Here is a 6,549-nt window from a genome sequence, read left to right on the forward strand (position 1 = left end):
TTGAGGAAATGTGACACCCCTTACCCGTCTACAGTGTAGCCGAGTAAGATATGCCACACAGTGTGCCGGAGCACCAAATCATATTTCAATTCAATTTACCCTTTTTTTCTTGTTTATTTATAATTTTTGATTAATCTAAATGTTTTCACAAATTTTATAGAAAATCCGACAGAGTGCCAGCTGTAAATTAGAAAAACAGTTCTTCTGAATCTGTTAAAAACACTTCCAATAAAATCATCACATCATTCTCAGTCAACCACCAATATATTCTCAACAATTTCTCAAATGAATTCAGTATCTTAAAATTAAATTCAATTCATATCACAGTCAACTCAATGAGAAATGCTCACATTTATTACTGAACATAGTTCATAGATAATTACATCAAAAGCATAATTATATGAATTTATAATATACATTATAGAAGTTTACAAAATACAAAATATCAAAATATCAAAAGTGGCCTAATGTCCTACCAAATGCACTGCAATGTGAGGTAACTCTGAACTCAATGTGCAGATCTGAAAGCTCACCCAGTATGAGGTCTGCTGGACTCGCCAGCTGTAACACCCTCCCGATAACCACTCCGTACATCCTACTGTTCCGGTGACCGGTGTCGGTCCAGACAGCTAGAACGTCCGGAAAAATATTTAAACTAAAGTCAGGAACCCTAATTAACTCAAATATTAATAAGAAAAATTTAGTAAAAATTTTAGAAATAAAATACAACTGAGTCAAACGAGCCGGTGCCCAAGCGATGGGTCACCGGAGGGAAGTTGCGGTTCTCGCAACGAGGAGCCCTAGACCCGGGGGAAAAATTATAAAATAATTTTTGGGACTCCAGAGAAGGGTAATTGAGGTTCCCATGGCATTAGAATGCCAAGAAAATACCTAGAAAAATTTTTCAATCGGTACAGACGATTTTGACCCGTTAAGCCAAACGGAGGGCATTTTGGTCATTTCGCCTTCCGAGGTGATTTTTGGCCGACTTGTCCAGTTGATTAAATAATTAATATGACATAAAATATGAAGAAATATTGCTAGAAATTAAATTGAAAATGAGTAATGGAGGAAAGAAAAGAAAAATGCAACAAATGCAAATTATGACCTCAAAGTGATGTCATTAAGGAAATGTGGACCAATCACAAATAAGCCATCCTTTGACTAACAAGTTAAAGAGATAAATGAAGACTAATGAGGACCAAAAATCAGCTGCTCTTCTTCTCCTTCTTCTCCACCAAAAACGTGAACCCTTCCTTCCACCCTCCATTGGAGCTCAATCAAGCAAGCTTGATTTCCTACCTTGTCTCACCATAAAATCCTAACCTAGCTTCACTAAAACTTGCCCTAGCACCTTGCTAAAGCCTTTGGCAGCCAAGAAAAGCCAAGAAAGTGAAGGAATTGCTTGGGAAAATTCTGCCCAAACAAGGTTAGTGCATATATACAATTAAAGCTTTTTAAATTCTATGTTAGAGACTTGGAATAAGTAGGAATTTATAACTAAAATGAATGAAATCTATGTCTATCCATGCCCTAAGTTTTGGCAGCCCTATTGAATGAAAAGGTATGAGTGTTTTGATGGACTTAAAGTGGACTAGATATCAAGATTAAACCATGTATGCATGTGATTATTGAAAGAGATAGTTAATTAAAGCATGTTGTGAAAAATTCATATGGAAATTAGGGTTTGGAAAGGTGAAAGTGTGAATTGGCTTAGGAAATTGTTAGGACACATTGTAATGGTCAATTAGTGACCATTTTAGATATGTTGACCATAAATGGGACTGAAAAATGCTATGGCAAAGTGAGGTGAAATCTGCCCTATGGACAGCAGCATAGGGACTGAAATTTCAGTCCCTTTGCACTGCCATAACTTGGGCTGTGCTTGTCCAATTGATGTTTGGCCAATTGGACATGAAACTAGGCTTATAATGGCACATTTTTGCTGAAGAAACCATGCCCGAAAGACCAAAGCAAAAGGGTCAAAACTCAGCCACAATCCGGAACCCTGAAACTGCCTCTGCAGAATTTGACCAAATGAACAGTAACTATTCATTTGGCCATAAGTCACTGTATATTTGGTCAATTGGTCTGAAATTTTTACAGAAACAATTTAAGACATAGACAAACAACTTTCATGAAGGAACCTACCCCAAATTATGGCCAGAACCCAGTCAACCAAGTGACTCAAGTCACTGTTCATGCACTGTAGATATGGTAAAATTCTGCAGACTGCATATCCGGACAGCCTGGGTTTTTGAGCCATATCTGGAGCTACAAAACTCCAAATGGAGTGATTCAAAAAAGGAAATTCAACTAGACAAAATAAGGAACAACTTTTATGTTTTACATTTCTTCAAATTCCAACAGTAACAGTGTCCAATGGAACAGTGAAGTTATGGTACAAAATCTGAAAAATCTGCTCCTTTGGTTTAATGCTTAGAAATGGTAAAAACACTTAATGCCAACAAGTTTTAAACACCAAATGTGGTATGTTGGGAGTGCCAAAGTTGATGTACACATTTTTATTCTAAAAGTCAACATTTTTGTTGACCAATGATGAATAGTAACACCAAAAAAATTGAAATTCACAATTGACAAATTTAAGAGTTTCAAATGCCCTAGTATACCTAACAAGATTGGTTTGGATAGTTTGGCATGCCAATAGGATTCAGTTAGCAGTACTGCACATGGCAAAAATGCCATTCTGTGATTTCATGGCTTTTAGCCATTCTGACTTTGTATTGAGACTTGGCCTTGTGCCGGATATTATTCTGACTTGTTAGCATTGTTGCACTCGGAGATACGTATGTGACCGATGGTGTGACGGCCGAGTACTAGGTACCCAGTGCGGTTACCCGTTATCGATCCGATCGTCTAGTGTAGGTTACTTGGGGCAACCAAATGAATAAAATTGAATAGAGTTAATGAATTAATGAATATACCAAAATCAAACAAAGAAAGCATACACTTTGCATACACATTTATTTTCTTGCCAATTTCTTCTATTATATTATTGTACTGTCACACCTTACCCCTCTGTAAGGCATAACATGATCCCGTAGTATACCTAATGAATTACCAACTCCGTCTACTGATAACCCATTAAATACACTACAAGGGATTTTAAAAACTTTTCTTACTTCTTTTACAGTGGTGAGCACTATTTACAGGTGTTAAAAACTTTGGTGAACTGAGGTAAAACAACTAACTCATTTGGTTTATTTGGAATTTCTGTAAAAATTTTGGCAAAGTGCCATCTGTATTTTGGACAAAACAGTTCTTCAGAAAACCTGTAAAAAAGCACTTCAATAATTTTTTCCAAATCTCAACTCCAATACATTTCTCAACACAACAATTCATCAACTCAATTCCATAGAAATTTTTCAAAGTCTGAGATAAGGAAATATAATACAACTTTTACAATCCAAAACACTCATAATTAATTTACAACTTCAAGTACAATTTAATTTACAACTGCTCAAAACCAAATACAATATGTACATACAGTGTCATACATTACAGTACAAAAAGCAAAAGCGGTATACTCAATATACCAGGTAATCCCTCATTTGGGCGTATATGCGGCCTAGTCTGCGCCACTGTCTATCTCTCTACCTGCGACAGCAATAAAAAGCTATCGCTGAGACAATGTCTCAGTGGTGCACAACATTAACCAAATCCAATTTAAATCACAATTCATAAGTCATGTAAATAGTGGATACTTAAAATCATAATTAAATTCAAGACAATAATTGTCAACAAGAATTTAAACTCCATTTCTCAATATCACAATAATTTTCCATAAGTCAGATCAGGTTTGAATTCAAAAGACAGTATATGTCAATGAGAGTTTAAATCCATTTCACAATCTCACAATACACATCAATAAATCACACACAGCTTAATCATGATCCATAATTCAATTCATCCCAAAAGCCGATGGCTAATGAGGTATTCAATTCATCCCAAAAGTCGATGACTAATGAGGAATAACATAGCTAGCTAGCAAAAATATGAGTACTCATTCTATTCGTCCTCAACAGGCACACACCTCAACACTTCAGCCAGAGAGGGAATTCAATTCATCCCACTAGACAAGCTAGAGAGGAATACAATCAATATACATGATAGCTGTGGTTTCAAACCATTTCTAATGCTTTTTAATCAATAAGTATCCATCAATGTCATTCAAACCATTTTTCACAGTTTCAAACTATTCACAATATTTTTCAATCAATAAATATTCATCAAACACATTTCCACAATTTAAAATAATGATATACAAATAATCAATATTTATTTCCATTGAAAATAATTCAAAAGAAACAGTTGTTGTGCACAACACAATTTAAAACAATAATATACAAATATTCAATATTTATTTCAATTGAAAAATTCAAAAGCAATAGCCGTTGTGCACAAACCTCTGATATTTGTCTCCTGGTCTTGACTCAGTATTTCTTTCCCTTTTGCTGAGTCCTTGTTAACTGAGAAACACAATTTGAAGTGTTTCAGTACCAAATTAAACTGTCTCTATCGATGGGGTTTGGTAAATAATGCACTGAACTCAATTATTCGCTTAATCACCTAATATACCGACCCTCGATGCGTTTTAGGTAAATTAGGTTTTAGTGTCGTTAATATGTCACACTCGATAGGGTTTTAGGTTTGGTATGTTTTACCAAAGTCATTTCCTCGCTTAGTGCATTTTAATGCAAATTCTTTGGATTAGGAACCTGGTTTGACCTAACCGGACGATCTAGTTCCCTCGGTTTTTGGGTCTCGGTCGAAACTACAAACTTGTAGATCTAGGTCTTATTGCACGCGGTGCAAAATTTCAGGTCAATCCGAGTTAAGTAGACCAAGTTATGGTCATTACACTATTGCTGGTCAAATGGTACCATTTTAGGTCAATTTTAGGTCAAAGTGGTCAATTCTGGTTCGGCCAGTTTTTGGACCCGAACTTGTGCAAGTTGTTTGACTTGCTTATGGTCATTTATGGGCTTTGGTGTCTTCATAAGACTTGTAGGTATGGGTCTTAACTATTCTTGGTCAAAATTTCAGGTAAATTGGACCTGGTTTGAGTGAGTTATGGCCTAAACACTCACTGCTGCCCAATTGGTCATTTTTCAGGTCCTAATTGCATCTAATCCGAATTGGTCAAATTTTTAGGTCACCTTGCAAGCAGAATTTTGGCATGGTTTCTCAATGAAAGTTGGCACATTTTGTGCCTAGTTTCACCTCAAATTGGTCTCATACTAATTAAGGTTACACATTCAAGGTTATAGGCCAAAATATACACTGCCCTTAATATGCATTACACACCCCAACTTCAAACACATTATTTACCTTGCAAGGTTTACTTCCATACCCTACCAAACTGTTTTGGCACATTACCAACAACATTTACTACATTACATTAGCATTATTTTGGGCAGATTCCAATCACCATCAACACACCAATTATCATTCACAATCACAATTCTAAGTACCATTACAATTACACCTAAACACTACAAACATTACATACACTTTACAACTTTAATTTACATACTTAACATCAATCCTTCTAGGTCAATATGCTGCCCACACTTCCTTCAATATACACCCTTTCTCAAGTGTCCACAAGCTGCCACAAATCACTCATCAACATCACATTGCCGTACCATAAGTTAATTTCCATCAAAGTGCATAATTCACCATATATACATGCATTAAATCACTAGGTTACTAAATCACCATGAACAACATTATTTCTCAACAATTATATGCACAATTTCCTCATCAAAAACGTGACCATGGCTGTCCAAAATGACAACAACAATAACCCATCAAACTCAAAATTTTCCTTCACCAAACTAATACCCATAACATGCACATAAACTTTAACAAAGAAATTCTCAAAATTATGAACTTACCTTATGCTTGGAGCTTGTTAAACCTTGCTTAAACTTCCCAAAATTGGTATCAATATCTTCCTTGTGATGTGTAGACAAAGTTTAATGAAGGACACTAAGAGAATGGAGTTGAAAATGGGGAGGTTAAGTGAGCTCATGCAAAACGTCCATGGAGTTTCCTCTCCCTTCACTCACGGCAATGTTGAAATCTAAAATGAGGAAGATGAAGTTCAGCTGCATTTTAAGTGTACACTTGTCCCACTAAGTATTTAATTAATCCCCTTAGTGGTCCACTTAAAATTAAATCATTTTATAAGTTAAACTTTCACTTATTCCACATTTAACCCATGATTTTAGCTATTTTCTTTAGGTACCACCAAATTAATTTTTCATTTTATTTTCTAAGTGTAATACTAATTATTTTTAATGGACATTTAGGTCAAAAGACACTTCGGGATGTCAAATGACCATAATGCCCCTGTTCGGGTGGTTTTCCCGATTTTTCGGTAACACCGTATTTTGTCTGTTTTTCGATTTCTCACTTTTCTTTGTACTAATTATTTAATTTTTCTTTGATCTTTCTAATGATATTTACTCTTCAACAATGGTCTATTTAAGTCCTAAAAATGTTTCCCAGGGTTCCCCGCAG

This window comes from Hevea brasiliensis, chromosome 4 (genome assembly GCF_030052815.1).
Source record: "Hevea brasiliensis isolate MT/VB/25A 57/8 chromosome 4, ASM3005281v1, whole genome shotgun sequence".
In the NCBI taxonomy this organism is placed as follows: Eukaryota; Viridiplantae; Streptophyta; class Magnoliopsida; order Malpighiales; family Euphorbiaceae; genus Hevea; species Hevea brasiliensis.